Below are 25,653 nucleotides of genomic sequence, written 5' to 3' on the forward strand. Positions count from 1 at the left end.
ACAGTGTGTTTTGGAAGAGGACAGCAGCAGGGCAGGAGAGAGTTTGTTCAGACTTTCTCCTTGCACTGACGTTTGAGCCTTCATCCAGCCTGGGCCCTTCTACAGAGCTGAGTATGTGTGTTGCAAACCATTCCCTCCCAGTAACCGTGCTTTCAGAGGTTTGGAAATGTGACTTAACTCATCTTCAATTTAAAGCGTACTATCAAATTTTAGTGTTGAAACTGATGTATTTTATGGCCTTTATTTGATTTCTCTTGATTTTTTTTTCCCCATATGAGACATGGCATCTTAAGGGAGACAGCCTGGTGTTGGCCGCCTTTCCTAAGGATGGAAGTGAATTCTGAAAGCCCTTTATGTAGGCAGCGAAATAATCAGGGAGATGTTATTATAGCTACGCCTGTCCATGTAAAGTGAGCACGACTCATAAGCAGAAAAAAGTGCAGCCCGGGGCCAAGGTGAGCCCTAATGCTGCCTGTGCCTCACCTCCCTGCCATGAGGAACGGAAGTGCAAGCACAGGTGGTTGAGTTAGCCTCCAAGCCCAGCCTGCGCCTCCCTCACATCCCTCTGCATTTGCAGGGGCACAGGCCGTGCTGCCACCCCTCGCTCAGTGCCAGGGCTGATGCGTCAGGAACAGGGGGTACTGTCCGCCCCTTGATCGGTGCCAGGGATGATCTGTCAGGATCCCTCGTGCTCATCTGGTCCTCATGTCTTCATCACCAGCCTCCTGCTGGTAACGGGCTTGTTACTATCTTGGTATGGATAATAACATACCCATACCAACGTATGTAATAACATACCCATACCAACGTATGTAATAACATACCCATACCAACGTATGTAATAACATACCCATACCAACGTATGTAATAACATACCCATACCAACGTATGTAATAACATACCCATACCAACGTATGTAATAACATACCCATACCAAGGTGTTGTGGGGCGGTGCTCAGTCCTCTGATGGAATTGGCCCTTAGCCGATTCATATTCAACAGGACTGGGAAATGGGTTCTTGTTCCATGTCCTGGATCCCAGGAAGCCCTTGCCCTGGACCCTGTAATGCCTGGGGTCTTCCTGAGAAACGCTGGTGCCACTGGAGCACAGCCCAGCCCCCTCCAGTTTCTCCGCTTTGTAACTGCACTTGTGTTTAGCAGGTCTTCCAGGACTTAGATGCTGCTTGGTGTGAGCCAGGTTTTGTGTGGAAAGAGGACAGATCCGAGCCGGCAACCAACCAGCCCAGAACCATCTTTTATGCTTCCAGATTCTGTGGCCAAAAACTTACCCGTGGACATTGAGGGTGATGCATTTCTGCTCCAAGACATCTGTGGACTCACATGGAGGGATGGAAAGGATGTGGAGCCTCTTCACTCCTGGCCTGGGCTTGGACCTGCTGTGCAGCCTCTCAGTGGCACCAGGGCCCCCTTGTGTCACAGCGGCCTTGGGTTGGTGGCACTGCCCCAGGATGTCCCAGGCTTCATGATGGTAGGGCCTGCTTGTGCCATGGTGGTCTCGGGATGGTGGCACTGCCCTAGGGTGTCCCAGGCTCCAAGGCCAGTGTTCCGTGCAGCGAAGGGAAGTTGTACTGTAAGGTCTAGTCTCGGAAAGTGCCTGGGGTCCTATCCTTCAGAGCGGTCCTGCACTCACCACAAATCAAGCCAGGGGAGGCCCTGCCAGAATTTGCAGCTGTGTTTCAGGTTGTTCCACAAGGCCTCTTTTATTTTGGGCTAGTCAGGTATATAATTCTTATTCTCTTTGGTTTTTTTGAGACAGGCAAAAAAAAAAAAAAAAAAAAAACAAAACCTTTTTGTTGCCCAGGCAGTGGTGTGAGCACGACTTAGTACAGCCTCAACCTCCCAGGCTCAAGCGATCCTCCTGCCTCAGTCTCCTGAGTAGCCAGGACCCACAGGCACATGTTCCACGTGTCCCCATGCCTGACTTATTTTTGTATTTTTTGTAGAGATGGAGTTTTGCAATGTTGCCCAGGCTGGACTCAAACTCCTGGACTTAAGCAGTCCAGCTGTCTCAGCCACCCAAAGTACTGAGATCACAGGCATGAGCCACCGTGCCTGGCCAAGTGTGTTTCTAATTTCAAAGTTAAGAGGACCCAGAGTCAGTTAATGACGTCTCTACTGGAACATGCTGCTTATAGCACATTAGGAAAAATCATCCAGAACTTGGAAAAGGGGCTGGACAGACACAGTCCTTTGAGGTTGTCCGATGAACCCCTGGGGTCTTTAACCATCTGGAGGGATGTACCATGTCAGACTCACTGTTGTCAACCGGCTGAAGCCCAGGCTTCATGAGGTTATGTGTCAGCTTGTAGTACTTTCTCTGGCAGAGATGCGAGTGACTTCTGCTCAGTGAGAGGCTCATCTCAGGGACTTCATGGCCTGAGGGACGGCAGCCTGTTTGAGCTGATCGAGCAGTCTTGCGCTACCCTTATTTTCTGAAACGCCTATGAGTGACTTCTCACACGGTCTTTGAAGCGGCTTCATGCCCGCGCTCCTTGGTAATGATCGAATGCTTTGTTTGACCCCTTGTCCCCTTTCTTTGGGGTGTTCCAGTCTCAGTTCTCATGTGCTCTGCTTCTGCAGGAATTTCTGAGGCTGCTGAGTGTAGAAAGCACTGAGGAGGCTGTGCTCCCACCCCTGAGAGTCTTCCAGGCATCATCCTCTCCCCATGGCGAGGCGGCGTCCATGGCACACCGAGGAGGCTGTGCTCCTGTCCCCCGTGAGTTTTCCAGGTGTCCTCGTCTCCCCTCCAGGGGGACAGGAGGAACCTTTCAAACCCTTCTTAAACTTGTTTTCATGTCTTTGTTTTAACAGATTTCTTTGCATCGTCTCCCTTATCCAGAAGTGAGGGTGAACGCTGAGTTATTCACGGGAGTCAAGAAACCACACGCAGCCCAAAGAGACGTTTGTTACACTGAAATGATTTGTGTGTGTTCACCTTAAAATGCAACTCAGTAAAACAGGTGTGTTTTGAGGAATGACTTTAAATTACCCAGGTAAAAATGTGACAGTTAAATTTCATCATCTGTGCGGGTGTCCACAACCCCCTTCTGTGATTGCGTGTGAGTTTGTGACTTGTGGTTATTTTTGAAGAAAGAAAATCTGTTACTGAGGACTTCAAATGGTATGCTGGGATGGTGTAGGGTGGACATCGGGGGCTTCAGTGTGTGGCTTCCTTGAAGAGGTTCAAATTAAGGCTGAGAGTCCCTACTCCAAAATGCTCTGAAACCTGAAACATTCCGAGCTTCCTCATGACACTGGAAGGAAATGCTCTTCAGAGCACTTTGGATTTCAGGCTGGAGATGCTCAACTGGAAAGTAAAATATTGCAAGACCCTTCTGGCCCCAGGAGCTTGGATAAGGACATGGAGGGGGCCTGTGCCGGCTGTCCCTGGAGTGTGAGGCAGCCTGGGCTCGCTGAACTGGTTTTTGTAGGAGCCACAGAAGGGAAAGAGGGTCAAAGTGGCCGCTCCTGGCTCCTGAGAAGGCTGGACCAGAAGGAGGTGGGCGCAGAGGGCAGCAGTAGAGTCCCCAGCGTCCGGGGCTCCTGTCCCTGGTGGAGTTGAGAGCCTCCTCTAGTTGTGGCCTCTCCCCTGTCAGCAGCCACTGAGGCCTGAAGGGAGAGGGGGCTGAGGAGAGGAGGAAAGATAAGGCCTACTTCTGGAAAGGGCCAGCATCGGCCTTTGCTAGCCTCGTGTGTTACTCCTGCATCTAAGGTGCCCGGCCGTGCCTCGTGGCGTAGCGGTTCCCGGGATGCACAGCGCTTTTGTCTGCAGTAACGGCTTTGTCTCTGACCCTTGGAGGCAAGTTACTTTTTCCCTAGTGAAAAGAGGTAGAAAATCTTACAGAAATGCATTTGCTCTAATGTCTATTTTCCGATAAGACATGGTCACTTAGGCTACATCTTTGGGAGGTCAAGGCAGGAGGATCACTTGAGGCCAAGGGGTTGAAGACCAGCCTGGACAACATAGCAAGACCCCATCTGTATAACAGAAAAACTAACTGAGTGTGGTGGTGCGTGCCTGTGGTCCCTGCTACTCTGGAGGCTGAGGTGGGAAGACCACTTAAGGCTACAGTGAGCTGCGATTGCTCCACTGTACTCCAATCTTGGTGACAGAGCCAAGACCCAGTCTCAGAAAGAAAATTAAAAAAAAAAAAATCCAGAAATGCTATTTTCTTTTTAAATCATCCCAAAAGAAAAATCGGTTTTTTCTAAGAATGTAAAGGGAAACTGATACGATTCTTTCTTTGCATTGTTTCTCCTTTTCAAATATTTACAGTAGTCCATCCACATCGTTTCTCATCTCATTACAAAGCCGCAGGTGTCTTCCAGGTTAGTGGTGTTTCTCTGTGTCGCACCTTGGAGAACAGCCAGCATATGAAACCTCTTACCACGATCGTGCACATCGTTTGTAGTCCCAATTAAAATCCTCTCCAGATACGCCTCTGCTGCTTATTATAGCAGAACTTTGGTTTCGCTGAAATGTGCATTCAGCTAATGGTTTTAAGTTCATATCTGAGATGATGCTGTATAATTCCCGAAGCATATGGGATCAGTAATGATTGAAGATAATTCTGGCTGATGTCATTTAGAGGATATTTTTCACTTCAAGTTAAAGCTTCCTTCGCAATAGTCATTTTGGGATTCATTTAACTATGTGCTTTATTTCATAGCTCAAATTTTCATTAGTCATTTCATAACGTAGGATTTTGAAAGCACATTTGGCAAAATCTTTCTAACAAAATGTTTGCTTATGACCTCCCAAGGAACAGCACTCAGAATTGCTGGTAACTGTGGTACATTTTAAGGGTGATGATAGAAGTCACTTGAACGGTAAGGGCTGCTTTGTGAGGCAGATGGGGTTTGAACCCCGACCCTCCTGATTGATACACCAGTCCTGACCCTAGCCTTCTCTCCTCTCCACTGGGAGATGAGAAGGGTGCGAGCATCCTCTTCACAGGCTGTCCTGAGAGCCCGGGACTAAGGGCTTGTGTTCCTCTTGCAGGTGGCGCAGATGTGGGGTCTTTACGATATACACACTGCAGGCTGCCAGTGTCGGGGTAATCCAGTGTTATTCATAAAGGGGGGATTTGCTTTGCTCCCCTGCAGACCAGGTGCGGTGCTGCTGTTGTAGCAGGTGTGTGGATCCTCTTGGGTGGTCCTCAGGTGGACAAGGAGTCACCGATTCGGATTCCCAGTGTTAGGTGTGAGGGGACCATGGACCTCGTGTGTTCAGAGGGGAGGGAGTAAAAAGCTTCCCTTGTAATTCCAGGACTGTCTATCCCAGGAATGCCAAACCACTGGCTTTCACCTGACACTGTCGTAGGTGACACTGTATGGAAATGAGGACTCATGTTCCACATACCTGAGCCCAGTACCTATCTCCCTCCAGGGCCGTGGCCGAGCCCTCCTCATTTCGTTGGGTTGCCAGCCTGGGGATCTGTAAGCCAGTGACGTCTCCGGTCTCGTCCTCCCTCCCCGTGGGGACAGGAGGTGGCTTCAGGAGGTTGGTGATTTGTGACAGCAGTTCTGTCTAAGGGCCTCACCGGGTGTTAGATGTCAGTAAATGACAGCTGTGTGTGGATTTCATGTGATGAGAGAAACAGTGGGGGAAATCAAAGCTTGTGGAGTCTGCAGGTTCTCGACTTGGGGGTGTGTGTACCTGTGTACTTGGTGAGGGGTGTGATGTCTGGAATGAGTGTGCAGGTGTGTCACTTTTGTGCGTGTGTGGTGAGTGTATTTAGCAGGTGTGGCTGCAGTGAGCATATTCATGTGTGTCGTATGTATTTGAGGGTGTGTGTGGAGGTTGTTCACGCATCATATTTGGTGAGTGTATTTGAGGGTGTGTATGGAGTGCATACATGCGTTTGCGTGAATAGTATTGGGTGAAGGGGTGGCATGTGTGGAGTAAGCATGTACACGTGTATGCTGTGTGTGGGGTTTCTACGTGGTCCTCCCCTGAGCCTGCTCCTGGGCCCTGCTGTTCTGGCAGCTTTACAGTTTGGTGCGTCTTTGATTCCGGAAGATTCTGGAACCAAATTCTGAAGCTGTGATCACAAACTTGCAGCCCTGGAGGACGCTGGCCTGTGGAGCCGGCACGAGGGTCTCTGCTGGCCTCTCCCTGGGCGCTGGGCTCTGTCCACAGAAGAGCATGTCTGATGATTGAGCTGTGCGGGTCTGTGGCTCTCCAGCCTCGAATCAGCCCTCGGTTCTGTCCCACCTCTGTTTTTCTTGCTGAGGGGCTCCGGGAAGTGGTGCCTGGGATGGCGTTTTCACCCTGGGGTTGCTTCGCCCGCTGCCCAGGTGCTGGCTGCCTGAGCCCTGCTGCCGTCCTGGGTGGACGGGGCTGTCGCAGGGACATCTCTGAGCAGCTGCAGGAAGGCAGGTTTAAGAAGTGCCAGAGGTGAGAGGCTTCCTCCCACACGTGATTTTCTGGAAAGTTCTGGGTCTCATATTTTTCCCTAAGGGAAGTTAGAAACTGAGTTTCTCTTTAGGGGAACGTCTTCGCAGCGTCTGTTGTTTGAATGTTCTCCAGGTGTGGAATACTCGGGACCGTATGTGCTTGGGAACATGCGTTTCCTGAGCGAATTCTGTAGGGAATGGAGAGAGGCCTCCTGTCAGCTTGGCCTGTGTTTCCAGCTTCTTGAGGGTTGACGGCTGCTGGTATCCCAGGGAGAGTTAAACACTGGGCGGTATGGGATGGGAACGTTTGCTCTGACAAGGTCAGTGGGAAAGCATCTAAACAAACGTTGCTGTTCTCCGGGCTCCTCGGGGTCGAGCTTGTTTTGTGGGGTTGAGGGAAAGCTACCCTTGTTCCTGTTCCTCACCATTTGAATGGTGTCCAGGGCTCGTTCCTCTGGAGAGGTGATGCGCGTGAGTGGGGGTCAGGTCGTAAGCTCCGAGGTTATTTGGGACCTGTCAACTGATTTCCTGAACGCACAGGTGCTTGGTAAAGATGTTCCTCATTAGCTAAAACATTTCAACAGGATGTGATAGCTGGTGGTTGTTTAAAGACTATCACAATTTTCCTGTTATTTTAAAATGCCTGTTGAATAAGGGAGGATTCACATATTTTTGTTTTCCTGTCTGCATACTTGATATTTTGTTTTTTATTTTTTATGTGGGTGTGCAGCTAACAGGAATTAGAAGCAGTCTCAGCCCTGGGGAGACTTCAGGACCGCCTCAGTCAGTGCTGAAGGAGAAGCAGGGATTTGGGGGCTACCTCCTCCATAGGACGGACACCAAGGGCCAGAGGTCAGCAATCTCAGTGAGGTCACAAAGACAGGTACCCCCAGCACCCTGGCCCTTGTGCCTCTCCACCTTTGTCTCTGCTCAGAGTTGCTCTCCTGGGTCATCACGGGTGATCTCTAGGTGCATGCTTGGTTCTTGCAGAAGTGGTGTCTGGCTGTGGTCAGTGTGGGCCCTCAGGACTTCCATGTTTTTGGCTCACATCAATATTGGGCAGTGGTGTATGTATGTTTTGGAGTGGTAGATCCGGTGGATTTTGGCTTTGCCAACTCATTTAATACCTGTTCTCCTAGGCGCTGGGACCCTCTTGTAAGCCGCATGTTCTCCTAGGTTCTGGAACCCTATCATAAGCTGTGTGTTCTCCTAGGCACTGGGACCCTATCATAAACTGCATGTGAGGGATCTCGGAGGTGCTCCTTATGAGGATCCGATGCCTGACCTGAGGTGGAACAGTTGCAATTCAAAACCACCCCCCAGAAAAATTGTCTTCCATGAAACCCATCCCTGGTGCCAAAAAGGCTAGGCGACAGCTGGCCTAACAGGTGCTAAGATGTCAGTAGATTTTTGGACTTGGGCCTCAGTTGAAGAGGATTAGATTTTGAAAGGTGGGGATTGAAGGCTTCTAAAGGGCAGGTTTTCATCTCCAGTGGGGCCTGGGCAGAACTGGCTAGAACTGACCCAGAAGCTGACAACTAGTCAGGCTGGCTCACTGCCTGTGTCCTGTGTGTGCAGCCTTGCTGTTTATTCAATTGTCTGGTGGTGTGGATTCCATCCACAGCCTCAGAGTAGTGGAACCCATTACTTCAAGGCTGACCTTATTTAACTTTATCAAAAAGGCATGAAAATCATTTAGTATAAATCTGCCAGATACCTGTATCCTTTCTTTTCCCAGAGGCTTTTTAAGTATTGCAACTTAAAAATCTTCAAAAATAACTTAAAAGGAAAACCTCTAAGTACATTTTTGGTGAGCACCCTTGACAGCTTTAATATGTGAAGTAAATTCCCTTGACTTTTGTATTCCTAGAAACTCGTTCATGTTTGCAGAAGACTTTGTATTTTGTCAACAGTGGCCACTGTTCAGTGACCATCATACCTGCCGTGTCTGATGTAGAAAGTTGGATGTGGATGTATTAACTTTTCAGACACACAAACACATGGGCTGTTTGTTTTTTATTTTGATTTTTTGGGTTTTTTTCCCCCCAGCTGAATTCAAGAAAGGGAAACAAGGAGACAGAGTAAGTCCCCGAAAGCGTCTAAGTGGCTAGGTGGGGGATCCTACTATGGTGTTGGATTGTATTCTGCCAGACATCGCTCCTCGAAAAGCTGACCCTGAAAGGGCTGGCATTGCCCTCACCCTGGGACATCCGTCTGTCTCACCAGAAAATGAAGAATCTGCCAGAGTACTGTGAGTCAAATTCAGTCAGAACTCGATTAACTAAGAGGCTTTGTCTCAAAGGCCAAAAGATGAGGACACATTTTTAATTTTTAAGGAGCGCTTTATCGTGAGTCAGTTCTGACGTGTACTGCATTAAGAAACCTCTGAACTTCCACAGTCAGGCCCAGAAGTCTGAGGGAGAGTGGTTGTGCCCTTCCCACTGATTTTTGTCACTAGCTTTATTCATTTCTTTAAAACCCTTTTTGTATGAGTTCTATTATAGTTTGAAAAAAATTCACTTAAGTAGAACTGGAAGCGTTTCTGCAGTATTAATACTCATGACCCGTTCTGGGTCTCGGTATATGTGTATTGTATAAATGTACATGTGTGTATGTGGTGTACGCATACTACGTGTATTTCCACTGTGCATGTATTTACAATGTATAGGTATGTACACTACATTTGTGTCCTACACACATGCATGCTGTAGGCATGCATGTACATGTGTATATGTGTGTATCTATGGTCACTATGGTTATATGCACACTACTTGGACACGTATCTGTTCTGCATGTGTACATACATGCATGTATTTAATGCCATATACATACCTGTGTACGTACACCTTGTGAGTATGTGCACATTATTTCTGCAGATGCATATATACATATGTGCACACAAGGATGCATGTACACTATGCACACTGAATAAACTTCTGGATATGTACACACTAATATACATGCTGCATATGTATGTACACTGTTGCATATGTGTATACGCTTTATACGTTAGTGTACTGATGTACATTGTATACATGTGCATATGTGTACACTGCGCATGTGTATGCATGCTGTAGTGCACCTACGTACATTGGATAAGAATGCTATAAGCATGTGTATACATATAGCATACCTATGTACATACGGATGTGCATGTGTATGCCACATGCATGTACATACAGGTTATAGTATACCTGTGTACACTGTATGCATATAGATGGGTGTACGTGCTATGCATGCGCATACATATTAGCTTATGTACATTTGCTATATGGATGTGTGTATGCTCTATGCTTTTACACACGTAGTGAACTTGTTTGTACACTATATTTGGATATGTGTACACTCTATGCATGTATACCACACGTGTTACAGTGTACCATACACGTACACTATGTGGATGTAAATGTGTGTGTGCTCTATGGCACCAGGAATAAGGCTCCCGCAGGGATCCAGGAACACACCATCTCGCTGGCACCGGAGAGTGTAGGATGAAAACAGTTGTTTGTTGCAACCTAGTTGAAATTTGGCAGGTTACTATATCCTCTGCAACGATTTAGGAATAGTCACTCCATTGATGTGTGTGTTCCTGAAATCATAAACAGCTCTGTGAGGTGTGTCTCATCCCAAGACGAGAAAGGGAACCGAAACAACAATGACTCGGTCACTTAAGTGAGGTAGAACTAACAGAGCAGCTGTCTAGCTTTCTGTATTATAACTTTGTCAGCAGCTCAATGAGAAATCGGCACTCATCAGGAAATGTGTCCACTTTCTACTGTTCTTTATTCGTGGCGTATTTACTGCCTTGTGTTATTCTTCACGATGTAGCAAAATCCCTCCTAGAGTTGTGAATATCAACAGTTCATGACAAATGTAGTATCTTCTTGGTTAACGTTGAAAACGATATGTAAGTTCATCTTCAGATACTGTTTGGAAGGATGAGAAAGAAGATGTTTAGGACAAAAGAAGAGAGAGCTTTCAAGTAAACAGGGAAAATAAGGACTTTGTGCAAAATATTTCCAAATTTGGAATTTGAGAATACTAAATCTCACATCTAAGATCATAGGTGGTTTTTTTTGGGGGGGGTTTAAAATTAGTACTTGGTTTTCCATGCCTTTGGGAATTTCAGTCCTGATGGAGGATTGCAAGAATAATCTGATTTTTCAGAACAGAAGGACAGTCTGTCTCAAAGGTAAATTCCAGGTTCTACCATAGAGAAATAAATTGCTGTCAACTTTCTGTAAGGTTCTTCAGTTCTTTCCTCTTCTGTGGTTAAAAAACCATCTCTGGGTTTAGTCTCAGCCAAGTTCCTCTTATTAGGTTGCCTTACATTTTGCATAGCTGTTGAGAGTCTTCTTCATTCGTAGTTAACTTGTCAAAAGCAAAACTTTGTACTAGTTAGATCTCAGCATCTTGAAGGTAGGGCTTTGTTTTATATTTTTATAAGCAGCAGGGTGATGGCGGGACTGGGGCCCTTCATCCCATCATGCGTTCCTCAGAGCTTTCAGAGTTCTCACTGTGTGCCGAGTGTGGTGTTGGCTGTGTAGCGTTTAAATAGGAATATGAGGCTCTGCGACTTGGGACGCTCTTACCACCTTCATAGAGAGCTTGGTGACAGCTTAGCAGGACAGCTTGCACACCTGTTGTGTATACTTTATTACGGCCCCACAGAAAGGGTATTGATTTAAACGTGACTAATTTCTCGTGTTTCTTTTTGCCTTTATTCCTAGTTACAGTCCCGATACTTTTTCTTCCTTTAAAAATCTTGCTAATCCCTGGGGAATTAGTGATAAACTATATTTATGTGTTCTCTAAATCTAGCGATTTAATTGGAGGTCATTATTGTACCATGTGTCAGTGCTGGGTCAGAATGGCTCAGTTTTACATTGTCAAAAGATTAACTAGAGCAAGATGCAGTCCTCCTGGAACTTGCTCGTTTATGAAATATAGGCACTTTATTTTTTGTTATACTCGAGGTGTGCTCAAATGTAAACATTTTGAGCCGTGTTAGAAGGATATACACGATTGTAATGAAGAAATCAACAACTTGATCAAGTACCAGCTAATGAACTTTATGTTTGAAGTATATGGAACATGGACCTTGGCAATCAGTTTTCATCTTGACCTTTTATTTTTTTACTAGAATCTTGGTCTGTCACCCAGGCTGGAAGTGTGGAGCACAGTAGTATGATGTCCGTTCACTGCAACCTCTACTTCCCAGGTTCAAGTGATTCTTATGCCTCAGCCTCCCTAGTAGCTGGGGTTACAGGGTGTGTGCCACCATGTCTGGATAATTTATTTTTAGTAGAGATGCGGTTTTGTCATGTTGGCCAAGCCGGTCTGCAACTCCTGACCTCAAGTGATCCACCCACCTCAGCTTCCCAAAGTGCTGAGATTACAGGTCTGAACCACCATCCCTGGCCTGATCTTCTGTTCTAATATTGGTTATTCAGTCTCAATGATAGCGCCTGGTTGTATTAACTCGTTGTGGAAAGCACAATTGCAATGAATCTGGTTGTGTATGTACGTGCTGACTTAGCGTTCATGGCAGCACGGTGAGGTGGGCATTGTTCCTGAAGGAAGGATGGATGGGCAAGTCGGGGCTTAGATACGGGACTTGTGGGCAGTCACTGTTGTCCCATGGCTGAGATGAGGCCTGTCTGTCGCCTGTACCCTGAACTCTTAACACACAAACGAGCAACTGTCAAGAGTCGGTGCTCGAGTGTGATGTGACCTGTGGTGTGTGCCTTTCAGCCTTGCTTAGGCTCGGGATAACAGGGCAACAGCTCCGTCCCTCGTGCGGCTGCCTCGGAGTCCGAGGAGAACCCACTGAAACCGTTTATAGATGCCGGACATTGAACGTTCTCCTTGGTACCAGCACATCTGGTATCGGACAGTGCAGTTAGATTCTTGGCCAACAAACCTGTACAGGAGTGTGTGAACTCTGCGTTTGCTTCTCCCGGACAAAGGTGAATTCCTGGTCACTAGTGGATGACCACAGGTGTGGCCTCAGGAGCAGCACGGAGACAGGCACCCAGGTGCAGGAAGAGCATCTGCAAGAGGGGTTGGGGAACGTGACAGACGCACGTGCGAGATTAGCTGTTACCGTGGGGGGTGGGTAAGACCAGATTTTCTCATTGTTGCCCCTTTCTGAAAAAGACCCTGAATTGACTTCTCTGTGGCTCCTCGCGCCTCCTTGTCAGGTTGGAGGAGACTGCTCTCCTGGCTCAGGCCCTGCTTGCGGCATCACGGAAGCTGCTGTTGCTTGCCCTGCCCTCCCTGTGATGTCCTCTGTGCTGTTGTCTGGGAACAATTCTGCCGAGCAAGCTTGCACTCTGCTCCCTTCTGCTCTTGGATTTCATGTCTGGAAGGCTTGTGTTCTTTCCCGATTTTTGATGATGCTGAGCTATGTTTTTGCAAGGGTCACACGTGCCCATACAGGGAGAAGCTCCTTTGCAACTTTAACATCTCGACGCTCTCAAGCAGAGCTTGCTATCGAAGTTGACAGCCTCCTGTGTTTTTGTTTTGGCAGAAACTGAATTTCAGTCCTAGGACAGCTTCAGCACACTTGATCCTAGCTCTTCTCTCTCACTGCTCCCCTCGTGTGTGGCAGAAATCATATGCCCTGAAGTTTACCAGTACCTTCATTTGAAAATTAATTAATGTATGCAGTCCTCATGAGAATTTTACTTTTTATAAAAGCAATCGCAAAGACTGGGTTTTGTGAAACCAGTGTTTTATGTGTATATTACTTGCACTCAAAATAAGCTTTGTCTTCTAAATATTTCATGTTTCAGATTAGCCCTGGAATCATGCCCTGGAGTAGTTTTGCTTTTCCGCTTTTATTTTTGGCTAAGATAAAGTTGAAGACATTGTGATATTAGGTGTAGTGAGCCCTTTTAGCTTCTTCTATGTCTGTTTTCCTTTAAGCCAGAACCAGCAGACTGATACCAGTTTGTGAGCACCTGGCATCTCCCAGGCCTTTCCTGGGTCTTCCCTCCGCTGTCTCGTGGACAGAGCAGTCACTCGTGGAAGGTGAACCTGAGAATCTGTGCGTGGAATTAAGTAAATGTCATAGCTGTCTTCTGTGACGAACTGAATCACATTAAGCCCAGTAAATTGTAACAGCAGGTTTTGCACATACAAAGCATTGAACACCAGGACAGGTAGCCAGGCTGCGACGCTTCTGGTCCTGCACAAGACCTCCGGTATCACAGCACATTTAACAAATTGGCTGCATTGAGTGTTTGAAAACGTTGTGTATGTGCCATGTCCGTGATTTTCGAGGGCCTGGAAAAACACCTCTGTGGTTATAGCAATCTTGATCGATGGGAGCTTAAGGTTAGTACTGGGGCAGACTGTGTTTTAAAGAATCAAGGTCTCTCGAGTATGTTTCAGTTTTCGCATGAAGAAGAAAGATGTTAGCTGTTCTTTCCTGGACTGTGGCTATCAGAGTGCTCCACCACGGGCAACCTGGTGAAATCCCGCCTCTACTGAAAACACACAAATTAGCTGGGCGTGATGACTGCACACCAGTAGTCCCGGCTACTCCAGAGGCTGAAGAGAATGGCTTGAGCCTCGGAGGCAGACCTTGCAGTGAGTGGAGATCACGCCCTTGCTGTCAAGCCTTGTTGACAGAGTTTGGACCCTGCCTGATAAACAGCAACCATAATAACATATGGGTGAACTGCCCGGCTGCTCTGACTAGAGTAGAATAAATCCAATTACGTTTTTGTCTTTTATTAGCATTGAAATTTTCTTGATCATCCCTTTGTTTTCATTACATTGTAGCAATATATTGCTGCTTAGAGTCTGGAACAAGTAGGCTTCTCTGGATCAGGTTCTTACTGGATTGCTAAAACTTAGAATGAATTTTCCCCTCCTTGGATGTGACTTATAGGACTTTGCCTTTTGAGGTGATGTGTTGCATTTGATAGCGGACACAGGAACGCCCAAAGAATTCACTTACAGGGCTAAAATGTACGTACTTTGTAGTGTTTCCCTCGTAGAATGAAAACGGTACCTCTCATTTGGGGGTCGATGATGCTATTTGCTGAAAACATTTTAAATTTTATTTATTTTAATTTTTTGAGACAGAGTCTTGCTCTGTTGCCCAGGCTGGAGTGCAGTGGCACGATCTCGGCTCACTGCAAACTCCACCTCCCAGCTTCACGCCATTCTCCTGTCTCAGCCTCCCGAGTAGCTGGGACTACAGGTGTCCGCTATCACACCTGGCTAATTTTTTTATTTTTGGTAGAGACGGAGGTTTCACCATGTTAGCCAGAATGGTCTCGATCGCCTGACCTTGTGATCCACCTGCCTCGTCCTCCCAAAGTGCTGGAATTGCAAGCGTGAGCCGCCGCACCCGGCCGAAAACATGTTTCTTTACTACCTCAGTCCTCAGTTGGGTAGTCTGTTCTTTGTAGGACATTCAGGGAGCGGGGACATCTTGAGTCTTGAAAGGTGCGCTCTGTGAGATGGGAATCTTCCGGCTGTTTATTTAGGGAATCTTGCCGGCTGTCATTTACTGGAGAGCGCAGTTTCCTGGCTGCCCTGGTCTTTGAGGGGAGGGAGACTGAGGGGTCATTTTCCCACCTGGACCAATGTGTTTATTAAACCTGGCTTGTGTATCATTTGGATCTTTTTATGAAGGAAAAGCCACATCTGTGACTTTCAGATGAGTGGAAGTCATGTTAAAAAAATACATACATACATACATACATACATACATACATACATATATATATATATATATATATATATATATATATATATATAGGCTACTATGGAGAAGTTTTGTCCTTGTGACCTGTGAATACAGTCACAGGAGAGCAGAATGTTCACGGTGTGGGTGCTTACAGTGTACATGCAGAGTCACATTCTTCACTAGTATTAAGTTAAAAAGTGACAAATAAGAGAAAAATATTTTGCTCATTACAACGTCGGTAAGAAGCTGGCAGCACTCTTGTTTTTGGAGGGGTGTGAAGGGAATATTGAGAAAGTGTCGTCAACATTAGACTCGCCCACTCTGCAAATCCTGTGCCAGCTGGAGTGAGGACCCCGTGATGGAAAGATGCACCCCTCTTCCCGGAAGGAGTTGAATCTTTGTAGCGCTCAGGACGCATGGTTCATCTCTATATAAAGGCAGAGTGTGAAACGCCGTGGAGGCTGAGAGAAGCGATGTACAGGTTAGCAAGTATGAGTGAGACGTTTGGGGCTTGTTAGCACCTGGCGTGTGTGCAGCAAGCTTTACTATCTGCACATGTGTGATCCTTAGAACACTGGCGTCTGGAACCGTGGGGGCTGTCGAGGGCCCCAGCTCTCGGCGGGCTGAGGAGTTCCCTGTTACCACCAGGATAACCGTGATTTTGAAGGCTGTCACTCAATCCCAAGTCCTGGAAGGGGCTCCTTTCAGAGAGGAAAACACCCCTAGAGCCTCGGGCAGAATTCAGTGATTTTTCTTATAATGTTGCTTAGATTTCGCAAACATGAAACCAAGAACATATTTCAGAATGCTTATGGTTCTTTTGTAACCATGGAAAGAAAGTAATTTGCAGTCGATGGACAGTTTGCGGAAGCTGAACTGCCTACATCGTGAGCACGGCGCTCTCCCTACCGCCCTGGGCCTTGCTCCGGTTTGCTGGGGAGGCTTTGCAGGGCCTCTTGGCGGGGATACCTCTCTCATGTCCCATGTTGCTACCCCTGGTCACAGCCATACTGCTGGGCACCTGCGCCGTGGGGACACTGAGTGGACACGGAGCCGCGGGGCAGCAGTTGGTCAGGAGGTGGCATCCACATGGTCCGAAACAGGTTTCTGTTCATTAAGAATGATCATTGCAATAAAAACAGAGTGAAAGAAAACTCTACTGACCTGAGAACGTGTCAGCTGAGTTGCATAGGGAAGTGCAGTGAGGAAGGTGAGGGCTGAAAGGAAATGAGGGAGGGAGAGGAAAGGAGAGAAGGGAAGCGAAAGGGGGAGGGCGGATGGGAGTGAAGAGGGAGATGGAGGAGGAAGAAGAGAGAGGGCGGTGGGCAGGAGCCTGGGAAATGTGTCCCAGAGCCGGTTCCTGACTGTCGTGGGTGCGTCAGAGCTGATCTTCTAGGAGAGGTGGCCTGGGAGGGCTGACCGTTAGGAAGTGAGGGCCGGGGGGAGCTGATTCTTTGGCCCTCAGCGAGGCTGTTGTTGACCTGAGATACAGTCGATGGTTTTCCTGAAGAGATCGTCTGCACAGCCACCGTTTGCTGCCAGGTTGGAGAGAGAAGTGCTCCTCCCCATGGGTTCTTTCTAGTTTGTGGATTTTTCCCAGTTTAGCTGAGCAGCCTGTCAGTGGAAATGTCGGGGGGATTACTAACATGTCTCCATTCTACAGAGCAGTCGACCAGCTTCCGATCCTGTAGTTGTTGGGGGCACCATTCCGGTCCTGTCAGTGCCGGCCCAGCGTGGAAGCCGCAGCCCGAGGCGCTGGGAAACCTGCGGGGCTGTCGCTGCCAGGGTTCTGATGAGAGTCGTGGGCTGGAAGAAAGATGTCCTTAGGGCAGAGCCTGGCGAGGAGGGGGTGCTGCTGTTGTAGCAGTACATGGAATTTCAAATGACAAATGAAACAAGCTTTTAATTATGACCAGAGCCCTATGCTCTGCGTTTCTTCAAATGGAAATGTGCTGAAATGAATTTGCTGTTAATCGGTTGCCTCATGCAAGATGCAAGACGGAGGGCTGGGAGCAAAGTAGAATGTGGACTTCTCTACAGAGCTTCCTCCTCTCAGACTATAATCAGTTGGATGGTGCTACACAGGAATACGTGAGAATTCATGTGAGAAAGGTGATGGGTGCAGACCTGTGTGACCGGCTGGTGTTGGGGGGAGGTTTGAGAGAAGCTTTTGGCTGAAGTGGTGTCAGGTGCAGGTGCTGAAGTGTGATGTCTGTCTGGATGGAAGAGCATATGACTCTGGGCTGCGGGAAACAGATAAAGGAGGAGGTGGGCAGACGTGAGTCGTGTCTTAGGAATGGTAGCAATTCAGACAGACCCAGGATCAGGCTCCCACGGGGGAGGAGTGGATATCAGGACCCAGGGAGCGTGGGACGGGGGTCATGCCCAGGCCTCTGCGGGTCTTGCTCTTGTGTCAGCAGGGCCCTGTGCTTGCCCTCCTTAAAACTTTCCTGATCCATAAAACGGGCACGACAAAATCCACCTTGTGACACTGAAGCTTAAATGAGATGAGGTACATGGTGTCTTCCTTCCCTTCCTGACACATCCTAGACTCACAGCTATGGTAGCAGCGACAGACTGGATGGAATGCTGGAGCCGCTTTGCGCCTGGTGAAGCCACATGGATTTGTGCAGTGCTGGCGACTGTCTCTGAAAGCCTTTGGTCATGGCAGTGGCAGCCTGGAGTGGCTCTTGGCATACTTGAGTCTGTGGAGTGCAAGGTTGACTGGAGCTCCGAGGCCATTGATACTATCCAGGGGTGAGCTGATGAGGCCCTAAAACATGGGGGGAAGGCCGAGAGGACTTGGCTGCCAGAAGCATTGTAGATTTCTGGCTTCGAGAACTTGCTGACTTATGGACATAGGAAGGTAAACCCAGATGGCTCCAAAATTGTAAGTCCAGAAGAAAGGTGGGAGGGTACAATTGCTGACTAGGTCATGCTTGCCCTGTCCCTTTGTTTCTGGCCATCGTTTCTCCTCCCTCTCCCTGCCTTTGTGGGCTGGAGGGCCTGAGCCTGCACAGTGGTTTATTTCATGATGACAATGGCCGATTATTAACCTGCAGTAAGAAGTCTCTCCATTTTATTTGGCAGCAGTAGTTAAACAAATTTAAGGAGTGATGGTGTAGTAGTATTTGTTTTTTTTGTGCTTTTTTTTTTTTTTTTTTTTTTTTAGTGTCATTTAACTGAATGTTATTTCCAATTTCACTGATCACTTTGAGAGGCCAAAACATGCTTTGATTTGTTATTTTGTGTTTGAGCTAGTTTATTGCCTCACAGGAATACCAATTATTCTGTTGTCACACATCATTAAGTATCTCAAATTGTGTTACTATAATACTTAGCTGAATTACCTCCCTTATTTTGGCTTTTAAAAATCTAAAATCTGTGTGAAAAACAGGATGGTGCATCTCCATTGAGGGTTGTTGAGAATTGTGACTTTTCTTGGCATGCTTGAGAATCTTTTACAGAAACACTTTGTAACTGACAGCAAAGCTAGAAGCTCCTGTAAAGGGCAGAGTAGGCAACGTGTTATGCTTTGAGGGCCACAGAAGTCTCTGCATATATTTCTTTTGCGGAAACTTCAAAGTGTAAAAATCACTTCTGGTTCCCTGGCCAAGGCTCGGTCGGGGATCATGGTTTGCAGACCCTTGAGAGCAGCTTAGCTGAAAGCTGGTCTCCCATGCAGTGAGCAGGAGCCCACCTCATTGCTTCAGCCAGAAAGATGCTGCCCTCATGCTGGAATTTACTTCAAACAAACTTGAAAGCTCTGGCACCGCTGCTCATTTCCATACTGGTGCAGGCTATGTAAAATACGGAGGATGCCTTGGTGTTTTGATTTTGTTACTCCTCTAGAAGGGCTCTGAGATGGCTCATCGCGAGTTAGACATTTGCAGAAATGATCAAGCAGAGCTGCAGCCATCTTGCGGATCAAGTGAAGTTTTTTCTGAAAGCTTGTTACAGGCTTAAATTTCTGATCCCGTTCCATCCACTGATCTTGTATGATTGGTTTCTTTTTGCACCCATTTGGGTCTGTGAAGCGTCTCCCCACCGTGGTAGAACTTTAGCTCTGATTTCATGCATGAGTCGGTATCCTCACTCCTCTTCTGTGAGAAGAAAGTGCTGTAGCTCCTGCGTGGTTACCGGCCTCTCCCTGCACGCGGATGGATTGGGAGGTATTTGTGGTGTGTGAACTTGCTCACTTGTTCACTTGTTCACTCACTTGTTCACCAGAGGCTCCTTGTTCACTCCCCTGGACGATACTCTTCCCTACTCCCATGGACTGCACTCCTCCCTCCTGGGGGCGTGGTAGTTTCTGCTGTGCTTGTGCCAGCACGATAAGGCTGAGTGGCAGCTCCAGGGCTATGGCTGCTCACACAGCTGTGGCGTTAGTGCCGAGAACTGTGGGGATGCAGCTGTCCTTGCTGTGATGCTTCGAGTGTCACAGTCGGTATGGGAAACTGGGTGGGATGTGGACGTCCCAGGAAGGGACAGGAGCCTCCCCTCAGCCTCGGTCAAATACTTCTCAGCCAGGCATGGTGGCTCATGCCTGTAATCCCAGCGCTTTGGGAGGCTGGGTTGGGTGGATCACCTGAGGTCAGGAGTTGGAGACCAGCTTGACCAATGTGGTAATTTTTGACGCATTAAGGATTAAGGAAAATGACTCTCACTCGTTTGCCTTGCTTTTCAATTGACGATTGGTGTAGCCCAGTAGTCTGAACTTGTTAAGCAACCATTCTTACTGAAAGACTAATGTTTAAAAGTCTCTTCCTCTGGACACGTCTTTGGCTGCTGTAATCAAATGCAATGTAATCAGCACTGGTTAATGGCTTCCCTTGCTTGGCTAACAAATGCTCCTCAGAAACTTTGGTTTCTTGTTATTTTCATTTATAATTATGTTTTAAGCCTTCTAATTTTTCTAGCTTTCCTGCGAGTTGAGAATAATTGTGATGGGTGCTTAGTTTGGGATGTTGATGTACACTCTATGCCCAGCTACTATGCCATTGTGTGAACACTGGTTTGTCACTTTCTCATGAAGACTGATTTCACCTAGTTTGGTAAATTCTATTAATTTTAAGGAAGGGGGTGGAATGCAACTGCTGTTAGGAGGCTTTCTTAAGGATCCGGGAAATGTTGCCATGATTATTACCGTTACAGAAGGAACATAAAAATACGTGCTGCCTTCAGTCATGATGAATATGTAAGTCCGCATCTGTGACTGCAGAAAACGGCAGCCCCAAATCTTAAAATCGTGTGGATGCACCAAGCCCATCTGCAGGGCACTGTGGAGCAGCCTGCATTAGCCGAAGTTAGCCCACAAGCCCTGAGGGATGGTGTCAGAGTTATGATAAGGCTCTGACTTGGGATTAAACAGGCCTCCAAATACTGTGATATTCTAAACAAAGACACGATACTGCCCAGGGAGCTCAGTGGGCACCTGTAGGCAGTGTAGGTGAGAAAAGGTTCCAAGGAAGATTCCTGCAGCTCAGCTAGGAGGATTCTGTAAGGTAGTAGACACATCAATGTTCACAATAGAGTGTTGAGCTATATTCATTCCTTTTAAGCAGCCAGGCTTGTGTGTGTTTTTAGGGGCACTCACATAGCGCCCCTTCCACCCTCACTGCTGGTTGTGCCTGTTTGATGTTGCGGATTTGTGTGTTAAGTGTGTCCACTCTACAAATGTATCTCTGTCTCCAGAATATTTTAGAGTAGACCATTTATTGTTTAAACGCTTGCTTTTAGTGAGGAAGAAATCTTTAAAACGGGCCATACAGACCCTGCTATAAATGTTGAACAATGGAATGTGTAATGTTTAACACGTAGTGTTTAAAGTAGAAGACAGTTTAATTTAGAAATCCTGTTGGAATGCCAACTTAAATTACCACCATCCGTATGCATATGGAAAAGAATGAGAGTGAGTGTGCAGAAATGGAATTTTTTCTATTTTGTAGAGATTCTGTAATATATCAGGTACAAGTCTCACTTCATGATTTAAATGCATGAAGCTGAAATTACAAAACTTGACAAAAACATGCCTTTGAATAGTGAGCCTTTATCCTCCTTGAAATAGTGATTCATTCACTAAAAGGTCCACCTGCAACTTGGTCAAACACATTTGTTGCATTAGTTATCAAGCGAGCTCAGTTTTCCAGACAGGGAGATTATTTTATTGCTTAAAGTTTGTCCTGATGATGTTGGTGAACAGGGAAAATCCTATGATGTGGATCCTCTGTGTGTGTGAAACATCAGACGCGGCCTGCCCAACCCTCTGCCTGTAACTGGGAACCTTGACTGTCGGGATCATTGTAGAGAAGCTTGAGGAAAGCAAAAAAAAAACCTCTGCAGTAGCAAAAGATGTAGCTGCTTTCATGCAGTAAAACTTACACATTTTTCTTTAAAATGCATCCTTCGGAACCTCAGTTTGCTGATTATTTTAGAATCACTGTAGTTTGCTGACAGCAGTCGTAGGAACAGATGCATGGCCCGGCTGGTGCAGGAAGGTCTCAGAGTGGAGCCACACTGCTGACACCGAAGGAGGGGCTGGAGCCATCATGCTTGTGACTCGTGCAGATGGCCTTGGCTGACCTCCAGAAAAGGAAACGTCAGTATCCAAGGAGGAAAAAGTGTATTAATTTCATGAGTGTTTGCCTTCGCAATGGCTACAACCCTGAGTTTGTGGCACCCGCTGTCTCTGGAATGAGGAGTCTTCCCTTCCTGGCAGACAAGCTCTAGATGGGAACAGGAGCTGTGATTGTTGGATTGAGGAGGTTTCCTTCTTGGAGAGGTGGCCTTCGAGCCTGGCATGAAGGAAGTTGTGACTGGCGGGAAAGGGCCTTGGAGACAGTGTATTTACCAGGAGGGCCAGTGACTGAGAACCATCCTGTTCCGAGTGTTGCCATTCTGGTTCTAGAGTAAACTTGGGGAGAAACAACAGCCAAAAGCCTCGAGGAATATTCTGTGATGTTGATCACGTTTGGTAGATTTGTTGCTGAGACTCTGAAATGAGAAGCCCGGGAAGGTGCAGGTCTATCAGGTCGTGGGACATGGGAGAGCTGCTGCTTCAGGGGTTGGAGTCCCCGTGCCAGAGGCTCTGTCCCGTAGAGACTTTTGCACAGTGGGCAACTGCTGCCTCCGGTTGATTATGAGTCCCCCAGATGAATACCCATGAAAGGCACCGTGTCAGTAAAGAGTCAAACACTGGGAAGCATTTGGAGATTTATTCTGAGCCAAATGAGTTACCATGGCCCTTGATACTACCCTCAGGAGATCCTAAGAACGTATTCCCGAGGTGGTCAGAGCCCAGCCTGGTTTTATAGCTTTTAGGGAGACATGAGACAATCGAGCAAATAAATGTAAGATGTACATGGGTTTGGTCTGGAAAGTGGGACAACTGGAAGCTGGGGTGTCCAGGTCATAGGTAGATTCGAAAATTTCCTGATTGACAGTTGGTTAAGAAAGTTGTCAGATAAGGGGTTGTGGAGACCAAGGCTTTGTCATGTGGAGGAAATCCTCCAGGTAGCTTTGGAGAGAATAGATTGTAAATGTTTCCCATCAGACTAAGCGTCTAAGTTCTGTCTAATTCCAGAAGGGAGGTGGGGTGATGAGGCAAGTCCGACCCCCCAGCGATCATGGCGTGGACTAGTTTTTCAGATTAGCTTTGGAATGCCCTTGTCAAAAGCCGGGGCTGTTCAGATGGCCAAAGTGCCTTCGAATTCTAATGTTTTTACAACCAGAAAGTGATTGTGTTTTTTTCTGTGGATGACAGCCAGTGTGGTAATTAATATTTTATTAGCAGATAAATTTGGAAGTCAATGTGTTTTCAAGTATGTTAATTATTAAATCATCAACAAACACAGAAGGGCTTACTTTGAAACCAGCCTGAGAGTCAAGAGGCTTATCAAAGAAAACGATGGACTTGGGAGAACTGATTCACGTGTTTACTGCACCAAGTTTCAGGCATTATGAGAAGTCTGTGCTGGTACATTGTGACTTGAGAAGTTAAAATTGATGGACTCTTAAGAGTGAGGGTTTTTTTTTTCTTTTTTTCTTTTTTAAACGGTCAGCGTTTCTGTCTCCTGTGTTTTGTCTTCCAGCTGTGGAGCACTTTAGGTTTGTGTTCACGTGGCGTTGTTCCCTGAACCACCCGCTTTGCGGCTCCTCTGTCCTGCCCGCCTTGATCGCGTCTTCCCCGCCCCGTCGGTTTTATCCTGAGGACGGTTCTCCGCTGTGTGGAGTGGAGGATCAGTGGACAATGGCTTTACCGACTCATTTTCTATGTAGCTCCCAGTTTCTCAAAATAATAATTGTCTTGGATTCCCTGTGAAACTGGGAGTCAGGCCTTGGGCACAGTGCTGGGTGGCCTTGGGCGCAGTACCGGGGCAGGAGGGAGAGATGAGAATAGGAAGGTCGGGTTTGTCAGGGGAAGGAACCCTTTGCCGCATTCCTGTGTCTGTTTTAGGTTAAAGATGAATGGCTGGGTGGTGGATGTCTCACCTGCTGTGGCTGGACCTCGCTGTGCTGAACCCTGAGCAGGGGCCCCAGCAAATGCCTCCTGCCAGGCCGGGGCCACAGGGCTGGGCTGCTGCCTCTAGGATGGGTTGTGAGGGCTCGTGCCAAGGTGCAAGGGTCTGCACCGCTCGTGTGTGACCTGAGGGGCATGGGGGAAGCTGGTCTGTGCTCCTTACCTGGGAGAAGTTGAGCTCACCTGGGCCAGAGCCTCTGGGGAGGTATTAAGGCAGAGGCCTGGAATTCCTGCTTTCCCCAGACAGCAAGAAAGCTCAGTGTTGCACCTGCTCTGAGATGCCCTCAGCAGCCATATATAGTTGACTTGAACATGAGGGAAGGTGCCAATTAAGCCGGCTCTGTGGAGAGCTTTGAGGAGTCCAGGCCCTGGGCCCCGGGCTTTTTAATATGTTCCTTCCTGAACAAAAAACAACAAAAGATCCCTGTGGCTGATGCCGACTGCATGGGGTAGGACATGCCGAGCTTGCGTGGGGCTTGCCCCTGAGTTTCCTTGGTGCTCCTCCCAGCCCCCACGGACACCAGCCTTTCCAGGCCGAGGCTTGTCCTGTTTAGACCCTCGGTGGGGTCTGTGGTCCTGGATTGAGGGCCCAAGCACTTCTTTCATGATTATAAATGATTCACCAGAGACGCACAGCTACCCCCAAACATCTCACGAGCATGAGATACAGCCAGTGTCGCTGCCATAAGCTCATAATTCCAGTGGAAAGAAGAAATTTTACTTTTAATGTGCTCATGTGACTCAGATGCAAATATTTAATTCCCGTTCAACTTTCAAGAGCTTGAGAACCTCTGAGATTCCTTGAAAGCTGTTCCTTTGCCCCACGACTAACTCTCCTGTGGAAGGAGGCTGGGGTGGTCCGCGGGGTCTGGGGTCCTGCTGCGTTCTCCAGGATTCCTTAGGTTTCATCATTAGTCCCAGCTCTTCAGCAGGTGGAGCTGATTGACTCTGACATTTCCCTTATATTGTTCTTGTGTTGTGTCAATTAACTTAGAATAATCAGTATTTACCAGAAATAATTGGCGGGATGGGAATTATTGGTGATTCCCTGACATAGGCAGCCTGTATAGATAAGCGTGTTACACGGTGTCTGATTTCTGAGATGTTGGTCCAAACCTTCTCAGCAACACACTTTGAAGGGTAGATTCCTGTGCAGGAGAAGCTGCTTTTCCCCGTGACGTGGTGGCGGCTCCTGCACTGGCATGGCAGGGTGGCTGTGTGACTGGGCAGGGCTTGACCTGCTCCTGTCCGCCCCTGTGCTGGGCGCGTACCTCCGCACCACATGTGTGTCGAGGGTGCCTGCCTTTGTTCCCCCAGGTCGAACTCATAGAATTGTATACCTTCCTCACACATTCCTGCATAGAGATGATTAGATCTGGGGGCTGAATCTCAATCTGACATGCATGTAGGTAAATTATTCACGTGAATGACTTGGGTCCTCCATGTTCAGGGTCAGGAGGCGCGGGGTGGGTTTGGAGACAGCTGCCTGGCCTCAGGAAGTTTCTCTCAGAGCCTGTTTCTTTCTCTAGCAAAGTAAATGATGCCTTCCTCACGGGGCTTGACACACGCTCAGTACTCAGATGCTGTCTGGTCTTTATTATAGTTAGTATTTGGGGAACAGCGTGGCTGGTAAGAAAATGCGTTATCTTTACAATTTATAGAATGTCACAAGGCAAGCGTGAAACCGGGACTCTACGCTAATCTGAAGGTGCTGGTGCTTAGTCTTCTCCTGAAGCATTTTGTTGTAATTCTGGCGTGTGTCAGCCAAGTCATATGACAGCACCGCATGCATGATGCCAGCTCAGTTACCTTGGAACGGGGAGTCTGAGGCTGCCAGGGAGCATCCCTCCTGCTTCCAGCCTTTGGCGCTTTATCTCTCTCCTTCCCTCTGTCCCTCCCTATCGCCCACTCCTCCTTACCACTCCTGCTCCCCTCCCTACCCCCCTCACTTACTCTACAACAGACACCCAGACTTTGACAAATCCCAGCTTGGCCTATTTATCACTCAG

The sequence above is a fragment of the Macaca mulatta genome, chromosome 12, assembly GCF_049350105.2.
Source record: "Macaca mulatta isolate MMU2019108-1 chromosome 12, T2T-MMU8v2.0, whole genome shotgun sequence".
NCBI lineage: Eukaryota > Metazoa > Chordata > Mammalia > Primates > Cercopithecidae > Macaca > Macaca mulatta.